We start from the raw sequence: 15801 nt of genomic DNA on the forward strand, positions 1-15801 counted from the left end.
GGTAGAGTGCTTGCTAGCATGCGTGAGGCACTGAGTTCGATCCCCAGGACCACATAAAAATAAACAAAATAAATGCATTCTGTCCATCTACAACTAAAAAAAATTAAAAATAAAAATAAAAAAATAAACATAGATATTGTGTGTCCATCTACAACTAAAATAATAATAATAATAAGCGTCTTAGTTTTTTTCTTTTTATTTGCAGTAGCCAGCATAATTTATATATACTGTTTTTAGTAAATACATTGCTAATCTGAGTTTAATGTGTGAATCAAGGTTCTTTTTTTTTTTCAACAATCAGTAAATAATGCAATTAAAAATTAACAAAACAGGGCTGGGGTTGTGGCTCAGGGGTAAAGAACTTGCCAGTGGTAGGCACTGGATTCAATCCTCAGCACCACATAAAAATAAATAAATAAAATAAAAGTATTGTGTCTGTCTACAACTAAAAATATTTTTTTAAAAATTAACAAAGCACATAAACAGGTATTTCATTGAAGTGGATAACCAAATGGCAAATAAGCATGTGAATAAATACCCAGCATTATTTGTTGTTAGAGAATTTCACTTTAAAACCATAATGGGGGGGCTGGGGATGTGGCTCAAGCGGTAGCGCGCTCGCCTGGCATGCGTGTGGCCCGGGTTCGATCCTCAGCACCACATACCAACAAAGATGTTGTGTCCGCCGAGAACTAAAAAATAAATATTAAAAATTCTCTCTCTCTCTCTCTCTCTCTCTCTCTCTCTCTCTCTCTCTCTCCCTCCTCTCTCACTCTCTCTTTAAAAAAAATAAAATAAAAATAAAAATAAAACCATAATGGGATACCTAAGAGATTGCCTATGGTACAATATGTGTGTGTGCATGTGTATATATATATATACATATATATGCATATGTATGTATATATTTCAAAATAAAAGTTTTTAAACTCCTCCCACCCCCACATTTTTTGAGTTCATTTGATTGGGAAAGGAAGCACTAGGTCATGGAAGAGCATGATATCATTGGAAGTAGCAGGTATTTAAGAAAGAGGTCAGAGATGGATATGTAGACTAGGGAATAAAACCCAAAGAGATGTTACTTGAAATAATGTTTATTTGAGATGCCAGGAAAGGACATGTTTAAAAAAAAATCACTAGGCACACTGGGTAGAGTGCCTACAGTGTAAGAAGAGAAATAATAAGGAAAGGGTTAGAATAAATAGGGATAGAATATTTGCATAAAAGTCAAAAAAATATAAGGTTTCCAGAAATATCTGGTCAACACTCAAAAGCCAATGGGAGATCATCTGAGAAAAGACCACTGGATTTTAGGAATATTGACCTCAAGAGAAGAGTCAGTAGAGCAGGTAAGGAAAGGAGTGGGAAATAGAGGCAGGAATCAAACTGCCAGAAGCAGGTTTACCCAAGCCAGGCAAATGGACTTGTATGAGGAAAATGGATACTCCTAGGCAGAGAGGCAGAAAATTGATAGCCAGAGAAGGTGGGCCAAAGGGCTGGGGCCCCTACGCTTGAAGAGAGAACCGTATGTGTGTGTGTGTGTGTACATACATACATATATACACATATACACACACACTCCATATGCATACACAAGGACCCACTGTGTGCCAGGAAGTTAACACTGGATAGCTCTGGGAGGTAGGATTGAGGGTGATGATGTTTTTCCTTCTTATTTCTGCTTATCTGAACTTTTTACAGTGACTGTATTCCCCTTGAATTTAGAAAAAAAAAATTACATTTTGGTGCTCTTTGCCAAATTTCTGTAATATCTATGATGAGAATAAATCGGGTGTGTTCTGCTGCAGACAAAGGAGACTACCTTCTCTGCAGCAGAACAGACTCTGCAATGACAGAATGGAGAATTCTGGCATGTGTGCAGTGGCTGCTGAGGAGAGGGGAGAGGCAGATGAGCAGCATCCTGAGGATATACTAAATGGAGAACTCTCTTGCTTCCTTATGGCTACTTGTTCCTGAGCCAGGTATGCTTTGTCCTGAGCTTTCAGAGTGACTGGGAGATATTTCTCTCTCTCTCTCTCTCTCTCTCTCTCTCTCTCTCTCTCTCTATCTATCTCTCTCTCTCTCTCTCTCTCTCACACACACACACACACACACACACACACACACACACACCAAGAGCCTGAACCTCATCCATTGTTCAAAATCTGACCAGAGAGACAGGCAGCTGGCGTGAAGCCCAGGCTGTGGCAATAGGGAGTGATTGGAATCATTCTGGAGCTGCTTTGGGCCATGCAGGACACAGGTTCAGACAAGCAGTTGATATCACCAGTGGACATAGATGATTCAGTGGCATTTAAGGTCAGCATTAACCAGTGGGCAGGGCTCTTGTCCAAATCCTCCAAGGTCTTCAGGGGATACAGTTCAGAACCCTGGAGAGCTCCTAGATGAGTCCTGCCTAGCCAGGTCTGAAAGACCTGGATGCCCGTGTCCTTAATCCTCTGTGCTTATTTATTTTTTAGTAGCCTTCCTGTTTATTTCCCTATCTGTGGAGATCCTGACCTCTTCTTCAAAGATCAACCCTTATCTCTTCCAGTCCTTTCCTACCTCCCCCCAAACACAACTAGACCCACTGAGCTCTCTACTGAAGTCACCATCACTCTGAAGGTAAAGTAAGCTTGCAAGACAATCAGGTCATCTCCTGAGCTGTCTCTAGCCAGAATCTGGCACCCTAATACCTCAGGGCTGTAGGACTCTGCATGTTGGTGAGGGCCTTTTTCCTCTAACATCACCTCTTCCATTAGGGCATGAGGGATGGGATACTACAAAGTAACACTGAGCATGTTTCAAGACATGAAGTAGGAGTCTTCCATGGCCATCCCATTTCTATCAATCAGCCCTGCTCTGATCTCATGTAAGTCCTCCTCCTTTTGAGACTGTTTTCTTCAACTTTCATAGGTTCCTGGGTTTTTCACTGAAGGAACCATCAAACCAAAGGACATTGCATGCCTTATATCTTAAAGAACTTCCCAAAGAAACTGATCTAACTGGTGAAACAGAGAAACCCCTGGAAAACAGTGCCAGGCTCCTCCAGCTACACCAGTCAACCACAATAAGAGAAGGAAGGGCTGGGCGTGTTGATTCACACCTGTAATCCCAGCAGCCTGGGCAGCTGAGGCAGGAGGATTGCAAGTTCAAAGCCAGCCTCAGCAAAAGCTAGGCACTAAGCAACTCAGTGAGACCCTGTCTCTAAATAAAATATAAAAAAGGGCTGGGGATGTGGCTCAGTGGTTAAGTACCCCTGGGTTCAATCCAAAAATAAATAAATAAAATAAAAGACAAAGAAGGGCAAGAAGGAAAGAACACCTCACTGAGCCATGAGTAAACCTGGCAGAATTTAGTCTGAATGACTGGGGCTGCTTCCACCCCACCTAAAGAGGTGTTGCTGTGTAGTGCTCCTGAAGATGGGGCCATTGACAATGTAGTAACTAATTTATGGTGAAAAAATGCTCAGGGGATCTGAACCCAGAATGTCCCCTCAGCCTGGCCTCTTTCTTGCTCCTGGAAATAGCTCATTCCATCTTCCAGGAAGGTCCCTTACAATGGGACTAAGCACAGGTTCTTTTAACTCACAACAATGACTAGAGAAGCAACAAGAACAGATGAGGGTTTTGACAGATCCCAAGAGGTCTGTTTGTGTTGGTTTTTGTTCAAGTAGAACAGCCTAACCTCAGCCAGAGCTTGCTCTCTGTCTGTTCTCAGGGGCAAAGGCGCCCCTGTGTTTGCCTTCCTCATAGCAGATGCTCTGTACTCATTGTTTTATTTAGGAGCCATGGTTATATGACCACAAACCTTACTAAATTGAATACAATCCTGAGTATTCAGAAGAAGAACAGTGCAGGACTCAGGGTAGGGAGCAGCTGACTGGAAAGAAGGGCCCATAAATTCTAATCCCAGGGCTGCTATAAGGCATTGACCTGAGACAACTCTTTTACTCTCTGCCCTGGAGGCTTTTTTCTGGGATCTCAGGGCCTGAATAAAAACAGACCTAGGCTCTCAGAGAGTGAAACAATATCTCTGGATTCTAAAAGTTTGTGCATTCACAGGCAAACTGGAATCTACAGAACCTACTCTTCAGCCACAAGATATGTTTGCTGATTTCTTGCAATTTCTTTCATAGTCTCCTTACCCTTATGTCTGAATTCCCAAGAGTTCCTCTGCCTTGGGTGAGTTAATTGCCTGGTGAACATTGTTGAAGCCCTAGGTTGTCAGACAACACTGAACAGACATAGGATCAAAACAGCCCCACCCCTATTTTATTTAATTATTTTTATGTAGTACTAAGGATTGAACCCAGTGCTTCACACATGCTAGGCAAGCACTCTATCACTGAGCTGCAACTCCAGCCCCCTTCCCCCCACTCCCATTCTTAGCCATATCTGAATAGCTCCTTTCCAAAAAAAAAAAAAAAAAGTGCTTGTTGAGGCCCACTCAAATTGCCATGGCATGACCCCAGAGGCAGGCAGTACCTGTTGATCTCTCTAACAGGGGACTCTCAGGAATGCACAGGAAGAGTCTGCCAGTTCTAGCTTGGGGATCACATAAATGGAGTGGTTGTTACTTCTAGGCACAGTTCAGAGGGAGGAGGAAGGAGATAAGAAAGACTAGGCACTTAACTTTCCCTACAAATCCTCTCTGTATATTTTTCCATTGCTTTGAACTATTTATTAATACATGACTGAAGCCATTTTCCTATTTATATGGTTTCCACTGGGAATTCCATACAACCACCCCTCCTCCTGAGGTAGATTAAAAAAAAAATCCACTTTCAAGATTTTATACTTGGATTTCAGAAACTAAATTACATTACTATGTCCAGTGAGACGGCGCCATTGCCTGTTCCTATCTGCATGCTTCAGGCACAGCAAGGCTGATAACATCAGTGTGTCGAAGCAGTGCGATCCAGACAATTTGCAGCTGGCTGGAGCTGGGCCAGAGGTAGTGGGGGTGAGAAAGCAAAATTTCTCAGAATCCAGAGCAGCCCAGGATCTACTATAGACTGACATTCAGGATTTGGGGGTTCATTTCTCTTATCTATGAATAGAATTTGTTTTAGTCCCACCAACAAAGAGCTGAAAATTACTCTCCAAATATTGGACTATGTTAAGGAAGGAGGATGGCAAATTCAAGGCCTACCTCAGCAATTTAGCAGGACCTTTAGCAACTTATGGAGACCCTCTCTAAAAATAAAAAGGCCTGGGGGTGTGTCCAGTGATAAAGTGCCCCTGTACTATGATAAAATCCCCATTACTATGATAAAATCACCAATAATACACCACTCAGGAAGTTTCACTGGAGTGTAAAATAGAAGGGGTTGGGAAAAGAATGTAAGTCATAATATGAAAAGGCTCCAACTGCCTGTGAAATTAGGTGTCCATTTAAAAGCCAAAATACTCCTAGAAGTGGTTACTCTGTGTTTCCTTGAGGCCCAATGTGCAACTTTATTACTAATTTTATGATAGCTACAAGGGTATAGAGTGGGTAAAGAAAAAGTATTGTTCTCCTGCCAGGGAACATAGTAACTTCTGGAGTCTCCTTTCTAATTGTAACCAAGATTTAACTCTAGAAAACAAGCAATCCTTTCATAGCATAAAAAAAAATTCAATTTACTGGGTTATTTCAAATGCATCAAATAGCATAATACTTTCATTCAATTTTGACAGCATTCCCAGAATTTGTAATTATTTTTTATAAATAGCCAAAGATAGGGTGTTCATGCCCATGATTTTTTTTCAGAATGTAGTAGGTCCTCAAGGTCAAGATTTCAGGAGAAGTCTGTCCAGCCTCATTGAGGTTGCTAGTCACAAGCCTTTCCTGTACTTCAGTACCCTGCCAACTCACTCATAAGTTTCATTGTTTGGAGACAGGAAATAGAACAAATATTTACCTGTACCTTTTTTTTTTTTTTTTTTTTGTACCAGGAATTGAACCCAGGGGTGCTTAACCACTGAGCCATATCTCCTACCCTGTTAATTTTTATTTTGAGACAGGGTCCTGATGAATTGCTTAGGGCTTCACAAAATTGCTGAGGCTGGTTTTGAACTTATAATCCTCCTGCTTCAGCCTCCTGAGTTGCTGTGATTACAGGTGTATGCCTGTAATTTTTTAAAACTTCTCTGGGCACAGTGAAACTATGCTGCATTACTATGCTCCATTACTATGCCTGAAGATAAGTTAATAAGTAAGTCAAGTGATTTTTTTTTACTTTTATTTATTTATTTTTACAAAAAGGTATTATTGAAGGTTTTTAAAAAATATTTTCTAGTTGTAAGTGGATCTTTTATTTCATTTATTTATTCATATGCGGTGCTGAGGATCAAACCCAGGGCCTCACACATGCCAGGCAAGTGCTCTACCACTGAGCCACAACCCTAGCCCCTTATTAGGGGTTTTAAAAGTGAGAAATTATGATTACCATATTACAGAGTATAAGTTCCAAGGTTGAGCCTCCATCTGGATGTTCACAATTGGTGGAATAGGAGTTCCCAGTTCTGTAAAAATCTCAGTGCAGGCTGGGTGCAATGGCACATGTCTGTAATCCCAGCAATTTTGGGAGGCTGAGGCAGGAAGATCACAAATTCAAAGCCAGCCTCAGCAACCTAGCAAGGTCCTAAGCAACTAGTGAGATCCTGTCTATAAATAAAAATAAAATAGACAGGGCTGGGGATGTAGCTCATTAGTAGAGCATGCTAGGTTCAATCCCCAGTAACCCCCCAAAATAAAATAAAATAAAATTTTTTTTCTCCTCTGCTCCCATCTCTGTCCTGGAATCCCAGACCTGCACTGCCTCCTGCCTCAAAGGACTAGAAGTCTAATGTTGCACTTTTTTTTTTTTTTAAATCACAGCCTGGAAATGGTGGCCCAAGGGTAAGTCAGGAGACTCTGATGCAGCCAGAACTTGGGGAAAATCCACACCCCACTCCTTGCTGTCACTTCTAGGTTGGCCAGACCCTGCCCAGATTTCCTTGTCTTCAGCCCACACTTCCTGAAAAACAGCAGACCCACCATGATCTCGACCATGACTGGACTTCTCTACCAGAGGGCTTCCCTCTGTGGGAAATCTCAAGGTTCCAAGGATCAGATCCATAATTGTTGAGAACAAAATAAAGTTTTTGCTGAAATGTCAACAAGTCCAAGAAAAGTGTGTTATCAGTTCTCTTTCTTTATGTCTTTAGACAGCTGGCCTTTCTCTGATGGCCCTTTCCTCTCAGCCTCATTCTCTAACAGTCTCCTGTCATATAGCAAGAGCTCCTTCAGGATTCTGGTTCTAGTTTCCTCCTGTCTTACATTACTCTTCTTAAAACCCTGCCCTTCCCAAACATCCTTGATTCTAGTCTCTCTTGTCACCTGCACCCTTTACCATGGCTACCAGTTTTCTGCATATGCCTTTTATTTTGATGTTCCTCATGTTATTTCTCCAAATAAATCTACACACACTCCTGTAAAAAACAAAGTCATTAAAATGTATTTCTGTTTCTTTTTGTTGTTTGGTGGCTTCACAATTCACCCAGTCACCTGAGTCAGGAGGGAAACAAGTCATCCTTGCCTAAATCTTTTCCCTCAAACCCAGGTTCAATTAGCCACTAAGCCCCAGTAGCCTACCCTCTGTTATGTTTTTCTTCTCCACCCCTCTTTTCTAATCTCCTGAACACTGTCTTTTTCAAGTTCTTATTGCCTCTTGCAATGATTCTTGGCCAGAGAGCCATCCTGCCTCTAGTTTAATCATTCTAGCCCACTCTCCTGATACTGCTCCCAGACTGATTCTACCCATGTAAATCTGACAATGGGCTGAAAATTCTTCAGTGGCTCCCCACTCTTGCCAGTTCAAGTCCAAAGCCCTGAATTTGATTTACAAATGCTTCATCATTTTAAATCTTCCTCCCAGTCTAGTCTCATCACCTGCACTTTACCTCCTAACATTGAACTTTCTAGCACAATTGAGCTAATTCTTTTGCCTGCTATATAATCTTATGCATCTTCCTCATGGGCCTTTCTTTTCTTCTTCTTCCTCACTCCTTTCTCTATTTGGTTCACTTCTATTTCCCATACATGCTTCATCCTTGAGCTTTCTAGAAGTCTTCCCTAATTCCCTAGAGTAGGATGGGTGCTTCTCTCCTGTGCATTTACAACACTCTATACAAATCTATGCTGTAGCATTTAGCATACTATGAAAATTGCTATTCATTTGCCTCACTCCCTGGTCTATAATCTTCAAGAGCAGGACCCATATCTTTATATACCCAGTACTCAGCCCTCTGCCTAGAATATAGGTGCCCCTAAAATGTGGGGCCAGAAATTAATGTAATGGCTAAGATTCCTTTCCTCTCCTTTTCCTGCTCTGTCCTCTTTTTTCCTCTCCTCAGCTCAGCATTCTCTGTTCCCAGTGCTTTTTCTTTCTTTCTGTTTCCTGCTAGTCTCTCCATCCTGAGTTATTGATTGCTTCAGTGGCTCCAATATTTCCTTCTTGTGGAGAACTCATTGAGCAGGAAGTTCATGATCAGAAAACATCCATGCTATTTTCTAAAGAAGGGCCCCCAGTATGCACTGAGCTCTAGAGACATGATTGTACTAGGTGCCAGCCTTACAAGTGACTGCTTTGCAAGACAGCAGTCCCCCTGCTGTGTTAGTTCTGGTAAGGTATTAATCTCATGATTTTATGTGATGTCTCTGAAGAGGGACTGGAGTATGAAAGATGAACAAATTAGATTCAAATCACCTTCAAGGTGTGACTTTGAACATATTACTTTACACAATCTGGTTCTTCAGTTTGAAAATTAAAATGATATTTACCTTACTTGGTTCAGGGAAAGATTGACGTAATATAGATAAAGCCTCAAGTGCTATGGCTGTACATAGAGCAGGTGTTAACTAAGCAATATTAACTAAAAAAAATTGACTGAATTCAGAAGAACCACACCTGGGGCAAATAGTTGTGAATGACTTCATGCCTAGAACCAGCCAAAGTTCCTAAAGAACTGCCTCCCCAACGTGAGTTTTGGGCAGTCTCTCCTCTCCTTCCCTTGCAAATGGCTGTCCCCTCCTGGCACTAAGAATAGAACCAGGTTAAGGACAAGATAGAGGGCTCTCTGAGGAGCTATCTGGGGATAGTGTGGGTATATAGTGTGGCACCACCCTGCTAACAAAGGGTGGTCCCTGTACTTAGTAACATCAGTATCACCTGGGACCTTGTATGAAATGCAAACACTCAGGCTCCACTCCAGACTACTGAATTAGAATTTGAACTTAACCAATATCCCCACATGATTTGTATGGATGCTTATATTTAAGAAGCGTGGTACTAAAGGTTCAGAGATAGGCTCAACAGGACTGCAGGGATGTGGGCTATGCAAGTGTATCAGAACTGTCTAGAAGAGGTGAAGGCAGTGTAAGTATGAAAGGGCTGGGTGTCTTTGGGAGGATATTGATTGTTGTTTCAAGTCCCCTTCCTGTGGATGCCTTGGACATGAAGTTGTACTTTCAAGCTACCCAATCATTGTCACTACACCAGCCAGGGAGTGACAGGTGGACAGAGAAAGGCTCTCTTCCACCCCGAGACTGGAGAGAGACCCTTTAGCAAGGGCCCAGGAGCCATCTAGCCTAGCATATGAGTATTATTTCCTTTGAGAGATGCATACTTAACAACAGTTAAAACACGCCTCAAACTTGGGCTAAGCACAAGGATCTCCCTTTCCCCTCTTTACCCCTGCCCCAAACAAACTACCTCTCTTCAGAGACTCAGGTGCTATGGCTAGAATGTCCCCCAAAGTTCCATGTCTTAATGGCTTGGTCCCCAGTGTGCTATTAGGAGGTGAAGCCTTGTGGGAAATCATTAGGTCATTGAGGGCTTTCCCTTTAAGAGGTCATGAGGTGCTTCCTGGCCATGAGGTGAACAGTTTACTCTATCATGTGCTCCTTGCCATTGTCATCTAGTAACCCCATCAGAGGGCTAAAAGCAATGGGTCTGTCTGATTATAAACTAGAATCTATAAAACCATGAGTCAAAATAAATATTTTAACTTTTATTAATTAATTGCCTCAGGTATTTTGCTATAGTGATGGAAAGCTGACTAGCAAAGGGGTTCATAAACCTTTTTAAAGTTAACCTTTCCTTCCTTTCTCTGACCTTGACCTTGCTGCTGCACTGAGCAGATCTACAGGCCTAAGCTTGGTTGGAGACAGCAAGAGTTTGCTCCAGCAGAGTCACCACCTCTCTTAAGCATTTTAAGGACTCTGAATCTCTCTTTTCTTCTCAATAAAAATCCTTCCCAGCCATCCACCTAGGGCCTTTTCCCTCTTCTCCATTGTAAGGTTGTTTGAGCATCTCAGTAAAAAAGTAAAAGGCCCTGCTATGCCTGATACCTCAGAAATGGGTTGGACCAAATGCCCTGTGGTAGGGGAGAGATTACAGCAGTAGCAACTGAAGTCATAAGAGTACAGTGCCAGCTATTTTGAAGACAAACAACAATAAGTGTCGGTGAGGATGTGGGGGAAAAGGTACACTCATACATTGCTGGTGGGACTGCAAATTGGTGCAGCCAATATGGAAAGCAGTATGGAGATTCTTTGGAAATCTGGGAATAGATCTACCATTTGACCCAGCTATCACTCTCGTCGGACTATACCCAAAAGACTTAAAAACAGCCACATCAATGTTTATAGCAGCACAATTCACAATAGCTAAACTGTGGAGCCAACCTAGATGCCCTTCAGTGGATGATGGATAAAAAAAAATGTGGCATATATACACAATGAATTTTACTCAGCAATAAAAGAGAATAAAATTATGGCATTTATAGGTAAATGGGTGGCATTGGAGAAGATAATGCTAAGTGAAGTTAGCCAATCCCAAAAAACCAAATGCCGAATGTTTTCTTTGATATAAGGAGGCTGACTCATAGTGGGGTAGGGAGGGGGAGCATGTAAGGAATAGATGAATTCTAGATAGGGAAGAGGGGTGGGAGAGAAAGGGAGAGGGCAGGGGATTAGCAAGAATGGTGGAATGTGATAGACATCATTATCCAAAGTACATGTATGAAGACACATTTTGGGTATCAACATACTGTATATACAAACAGAGATATAAAAATTGTGGTATATATGTGTAACAAGAATTGTAATACATTCCACTGTCTTTTTTATTTTTAATCAATTTTTTAAAAAAGAATAGAGTGCTGGACACAGTGGCACATGTCTATTATCCCAGCGACTTGGGAGGTGGAGGCAGGAGAATCACAATTTCAAAGCTAGCCTCAGCAACTTAGTGCTGCCCTAAGCAACTTAGCAAGACCCTGTCTCAAAATAAAAAATAAAAAGGACTAGTGGTTAAGCACTACTGGGTTCAATCCCTGGTATTAAATAAATTAAAAAAAAAAAAAGTAGAGCCTTAGCCACTGGGACCAAGCCTCACAGTTGTTGCTTCAAACCCTCTCACAAAGTTCCCAGTGACCCCATAGCTGAGCCTCTGACTAAATCAGGCTCCTGCCCAGGCCTGACCCTCTGTGTTGGGAGTCGCCCCCGGCTCCAAAGATGGCGTCCACCACGCTTCTCTTCCGGTACTAACTTCCCCATGCCCCGGAGACAGCGGCGGGAAGAGCCACCCAATGGTGAGCCTTGCTGACCCTCATAATCCTTACCCACCAATCAGAAAGCGCCCAGTGCCAATACCCTGCTCTGTTGAACTGCCCCCAGCTCTATAAATGTGCAAAGCTGTTCCTCAATAAACAGGTACTTTCTCTGACGTCAGGAGCTTTGTCGGGTCCTTCTTTCACTCTATACTAGGAGGAAATAATCCTCCACCACCATTTCTCCTCTGTACTCCCACTACTCTTCACACATTTCTATTTTCCTTATTCCCCTTTCTGCCTTAAATAGGCTGATTTTTATGCCTGACATCTCCACACCTGTAAAGTCTTCTTGGCAGAGGTATAGTTTAGTGGTAGGGCACTTGCCTGGCATATGCAAGGTGCCAGGTTCCATCCCCAGCATGGAAAGAAGGAAGGTAGGTTGGTCTTGGCAATAACCAGGGCTTGTTGATTTTCCCTTCCCAATGTATTCTTATCCTACCCCTTGTTAGTACTCACTGAATATCAAATTTTTAAACAAATGCCAATTAACCAATGTTTAATTATTGGGATGACAAAAAGGGAAAAATAATAATACTTTGGCTCTTTTAATTTAGTTCTTCCCTTTTTTATAATAACTGTTTGATAATAAAAATTTGTTTTGTGTCAGAAGATGTATTCAACAAGAGAAAGAACTCTTAATTTATTCAAAGCTCCCCACATAACACTAACAAGTATTCAATAAATGTTTGTTGAAGGATGGGGGGGCAGAAATAGGAGACTGCTCTGGGAAGAGAGCTAAACTTTAGAGCTGAAAATTGCCCTTCTAAGCAAAAAGTTGTGCCTACCATGTAGAATGGGGTCAGAGAGTAAAAACTGTCTGAAAAGGAAAGCAAAGACAGGGGCAGGAAGTGCCACAGAGGTGAGAACCTGCAAGTCCATTGCCCATTGAAGACAAGTAGTTTCTTATTCTTTCAAGGCCAGAGGCAAGGTATAAAAGATTTTGGCTCTGAGAATGTATCTCATAGATTCTGCTGGACTAAACTTTGTCTTCCTGGAAAAATCAAACAGCCCCCAAAATTAAAGAAATGGTACACGTCAGGCTCAGTTCCTTGAGAAATTGAAGCTTAACAAAAATTCTTAAGTGATATTTGGAGCCAACTTTCAGATGAGGATCCTACAGTCATTATTGGCCTAGACAAATGTCAGTATATGTTGGCGCTTCCCTGCTTTAGCTTTCTGCCATGTGAAGGGCTGACTAGTCTCAAGAACTTTCCAATCAAATGTTCCATATTGATTCCTGGACATTCTCTCTCCTCATTGTCTGTATCTCTCTCCTTATCTTGAGGAACTGGAATCCACATCCTGGAAGAAAACTGAAAGATCCTCCGAATCTTGCTCCCTAAAGTTCTGTAGCCTTGAACACCTCTTCCCTTCTTCCTCTCTGGTCCCTAAGGAGTACCCCAAGTAGAAAGCCCCCAGAAATACATCCCCACATCCCAGGCCCTTTCACTCTCTTGATCTTAGAATAATTTCCTCACTCCTATAAAAAGCCTCATCTCCAAATGTTTATGTAGACTGAACCTAAATGAAAAAAGAAGATGACTAAGAATGAACTGCCTGCTCACTGCCTACCCTCACACAACCTTCTCCTGCCTGGGTCATGCTGGGGGGGGGTTATTTGTTTATTCATTGTGGTAATATATATATATATATATATAACATAAAATTTACCATTTAGGGCTGGGGTTGTGGCTCAGTGGTAGAGAGCTCACCTAGCGTGCATGAGGCACTGGGTTCGATCCTCAGCACCACATAAAGTAAAATACAGACATTCTGTTCACCTATAACTAAAAACAAATATTTTAAAAAATTAACATTTAAGCCATTGTTGGTCTGTTTTTAAAGAACTTTACTTCCATTCCTTTGTCCTTTAAATGAGATGATCTTTCCCTAAAGAATTTGTTGAGGTTTGGGGTTGTGGCTCACCTAGCATGTGTGAGGCCCTGGGTTTGATCCCCTGTACCACATAAAAATAAATTAAATAAAGGCATAAAAAATAGTTTAAAAATAATTTGTTGAAATAATGTAGATGGGGGTGAGGTGGAGCTCAGAGACTTATAGATCATAAAACTGTATGAACTAACACCTGTGTGTAGCTGGCCCTAGTGTAAGGCAAGAGCCTCCTCAACATCTGGCTCAGGGGATGAGATTAACAGAGGGTTAAAAAAAAAAAGAAGTGTGTCATATTAGATTGGTAGAGAGAAATTATGGGAGGGGAGGGGAGGGGAAGGGGGGATATGAAGGACAGCAGAATAAAATAGATACTGTATGTAATACGTGACTACTGTATGACCAATGTGATTCTGCAACCTGTACACTCAGAATAATGAGAAATTATACCCCATTTGATTAAAATATATAATATGTCAAGATCATTGTACTGGCATGTGTAACTAATTAAAACAAATAAAAAAATAAAATAAAAGAGGGTTTATCTCCCAATGATAAACACCAGAAAGATGCCAAACAAGGCTTCCCACAAGGAACCAAGGCTTATCAGCATCTGGCTCCGATTTCCTGGGTCATGAAGTTTATCATCTGGGCCTTTGTGCACAGGATTCTGCCAAACCATAGCTGCTACTGTGGATGTCCCTGAGTTTAGGAATTTGTCCTATCTTCCAAATGGTCATACTGTTTCCAGGTGAGTAGAAATGGGAATGGATAGTAGAGAATTGACCTGGGACAAGCACAGTTAGAATAAAAAGAAGAATAGTATTCTAAATCTTCTTTAAAACATACTGGTTCCTTGCCTCTCCATCCCAAAAATAAATCTCACTTCTAACTTTATATTTTCATCATCTTTTTCTCTCCCTGTTTCTGAAGAGCTAGTCTGAAAACTAAACAATAGGTAAAAGAGTAGGACCTTCCACTTCAGCTTATTTAACTCCAGAGCCATTTTGGTTAATTCTCCCAGCTCAAGTCTGAAGGCAAGGAAGATACCTAGTGTGGTTTGCTTCCTGGCTCTGCAATTTCAGCCATGGTTCCTACAGCTGATGTGCTGGCATAGGCAAGGACCAGCTAAAGCATGGTGTCCAGATACTCCTTCACTTAGAGCCCTCCCCAAGCTTCAGTGTGACAAAGCCTTCCCTCTTTTTGTTTTTTATTGGTGGCCTCAAGTCAGGAGTATTTTATATGGCAGGTGATTCTCAGAGGAAATTCTGTTCTTTGAAAAAAATATTCCCTAGAGGATACCAGGTAAATTTGGCCTACAGCAGAACTCTCTTGGAAGATGATGGATAGATGTGATGGCCTGAAATTCCCTGGCATACAGTGAAAACTAAAATATTAAAAACTAGCTGTATTCTCAGTCATGATAGGGAGCATTATAAATTGAAACAGTCTTTTAGGAAAGCAGTTTGTAATATATATCAAGAATCTTAAAAACACTCATGCTTTTTGACTTAGTAATTCTATTTTTTTAATGAAATGTTCCTAAGTTTAAAAATATATGGATTTCAGTGTAGCATTATTTATTATACTGAAAAAAATACAAACAACTTGAATGTCAACCTGAATGATTACAAAGTTATTGTACACCCCCTTATGGAAATAGATCTGTCAAACTGATAGTTATAAAAAACATTTCAGAGTATTGAGAAATAATTATATCCTGTTACTATTTTTTAAAAAATTCAGAATAGAAGATACAGTGTGTTTTTCTTTAAATGTTCTATGAATATGTATTAGTCCATGCTCTCTAGTTTCAGTAACAAAATCCAACTGAAGTTAGTTTAAGCTAAACAGGAGAGTAGCCTCTAAGGACACTAGAGATTCTTACAGTGTGTAATGGCAGCATGAAGTCAAGCCTTAGAAGGGCAGAGCAGATTCTGGAACCAGAATTTGCATCCTAGGGAGTATTTTCAGTATCTCCACTGGACATCAGCTTTATACTTATTTCCTCATCCACAGGCTTCTCTGTTGGGCAGAATTGCACAGTCTTAAAATTTGTATCTCCTCTTAAACACATTTCCTAATATTGGGAAAGGCTCGTTGGCTCTTCCCTGGGACAGGACCACATATAATCAACATGGTTCTTGGAGGCCCACCCCTGTGACCAGGAGATGAAAGCCATGTGAACTCCCGGAGAAGAGAAACCCCAGCATGTTGCTAACTGTAGTACAAACAAAAGATTCTAATATACTAAAATGTTAACAGAGGT

The 15801-nt window shown here is 41.2% G+C and overlaps 1 protein-coding gene and 1 long non-coding RNA gene across 9 annotated transcripts in view; both read left to right on the forward strand.

The window, feature by feature from the left end:
• FAM219A (family with sequence similarity 219 member A) overlaps nucleotides 1-15801 on the forward strand; it is a 56987-nt gene that overhangs the window by 23082 nt on the left and 18104 nt on the right. The gene's annotated exons all lie outside the window — the stretch shown is intronic.
• Nucleotides 2487-7149, forward strand: LOC308636852. Its single transcript, XR_014019511.1, has 3 exons — nucleotides 2487-2625; nucleotides 2763-2872; nucleotides 6865-7149. It is a non-coding gene; the product is annotated as an uncharacterized lncRNA (long non-coding RNA).

The sequence above is a fragment of the Spermophilus citellus genome (assembly GCF_964194105.1).
Source record: "Spermophilus citellus genome assembly, chromosome: 2".
In the NCBI taxonomy this organism is placed as follows: domain Eukaryota; kingdom Metazoa; phylum Chordata; class Mammalia; order Rodentia; family Sciuridae; genus Spermophilus; species Spermophilus citellus.